We start from the raw sequence: 1,854 nt of genomic DNA, 5'->3' as shown, positions 1-1,854 counted from the left end.
ATTTTCCTTTGAGGGGTGCCAAAAATGGCTTAACAAAATCTATGTCTGACCAATAGTACGAGACTCCGTCTACAGACCGTCGATCACCGTCGATGGGGTCCATCGATATCTGCACCATGTATTTGTTTAACTCTGGGATGATGGAAGTAGACTACGGTCCGTCGATTGATCCATGGGCTGTTCTGCACGTTCATCGTTCCTAATGAAACCCTATTTTCTACTACATTCTAAATTTTTCTAAGTGTCTAACTCCAGAAGTGGACTACGGTCCGTCAATTCATCGACTGACCATTTTGCACGTCCTTCATTTCTAACTGAAAGCACTGTAGATCGTTGTTGGGTGAGAAACTCGCAAATATGGTAGAGCAAGCCCAAGGGTCTGATCATGCTTCTTCAGAGCCTACCAACACCACCCCGGTTGAGTCTGCCAAGGCACTAGTGGAGCACCGAGTTCCTAACGATCTACACCATCAGCAGCACTAATCCTGATTGCTAGGGTTCAGAAGCTAGAGGCCTAGATGGTTACATTGTTGCATCATATCCATCCTTGGATACAAAATTCCATTACCGAGGCTGAGGATCGGATTGAGAAGAAGATTGCCTAGAAGACTGAGCGGCAGATTCTGGCGGTCCACCAGCGCCTCGATGCATTTGAGTTGAGATTCCTCGCCCGTCCTGCCCCCACTATAGATTTAATGACTCCTCAGGCTGCTGTGGCGAGTCTGAGGGCTTATGTGGATGCCATTTTGGATGTGCGGGTGCCCGAGTCTGAGGCCACACCTACAGAGCCTACTGAAGACACGGTGTTTGCTGCACTGTTCACTACCTCTAATGCTCCACCGCCCCCACCACGTGAGCGTGCCAAGAGGCACCGGTCTAGAGAGAGTGACAAGGCTCGGGCTAAGAAGAAGGAGTGCACTAAGTTAAAGGCCGCGAGGAGAGCTTCTTTGCTAGATGAGGATGCCCGGCAGATGATGGCGCGTGAGTTAGCTGATGGGGCGTCTAGCTCCAAGCTTGATGATGTTAAGAGGAGCACCACAGAGGGTGCTGACATTGCTGCGGACAATACTGATGGTTTCCCTACTACTGATGGAGCGGATTTCGAGAAACCGGACCCGCCAGCTTGTTGATCGTTTACTCTATGCGCCTCAGGTTTGCTTCATCTACCACCTTGTCTTATATTTCTTATGCATTGGGGGAAATTGCATGCTTTCTTGTTGGGGTGGGGTAAATGGAAAGTGGGTGCTAGGGTGAAGTCTCAGTAGCCAGCTCACGATCCTCTCTTGGGGTTTTCTTGCCTGTGTTCTTTTGCCCCAAGAGACTAGTTATTTTACTGTTGAACCGGCATGTTTAGTATCTTGTACAAAGTATGAATGTGAAATCTGAAGCATGATGGCTAAATACCATGATATCCCGTTCTAAAGAGAATGCTTGCATGATTAGGCATAGTGATGTTGAATGTGTTGTCTCTAAGCATGACATAGAGATACACCATTGAATGACCCTTAATCTAACATTCAAACTAGGTGTCCTATAATCTGGTAGGGTAATGAGGTGTTCAGTGTGAGGAAAGTTGAATAGTCCACTGTTGGTACCTAGCTAGAACTTGCCCGGTTAGACAATAAGGAAAGGATCATAGGCCCTTGTTCAAATTAGCCAGTCTTTAGCCTAAATAAAAGAAAACCAAATGAAATTAATCCCTTTTTGATCCAAATGATTTGAGCTTACAATGGACTTTTCTTTTCTACCCCAACTCGTCTTTTCTAGGTATAATGTGTTGTCCCTAGTCCCTACTTGGACATGTGCACCTCAACTTAGGACAAACGCATAAGTTGAGGGTGGCTAATGCAGAAA

At 46.5% G+C, this 1,854-nt stretch overlaps 1 pseudogene; it reads left to right on the top strand.

Annotated features, from left to right (window-relative positions):
• Positions 1-518: 518 nt before the first annotated feature.
• On the top strand, positions 519-1,130 carry LOC114074226 (annotated as a pseudogene).
• The last annotated feature ends 724 nt before the right edge of the window (positions 1,131-1,854 follow it).

This window comes from Solanum pennellii, chromosome 10 (assembly GCF_001406875.1).
Source record: "Solanum pennellii chromosome 10, SPENNV200".
In the NCBI taxonomy this organism is placed as follows: domain Eukaryota; kingdom Viridiplantae; phylum Streptophyta; class Magnoliopsida; order Solanales; family Solanaceae; genus Solanum; species Solanum pennellii.
This window is presented reverse-complemented; position numbering and strand designations above follow the sequence as displayed.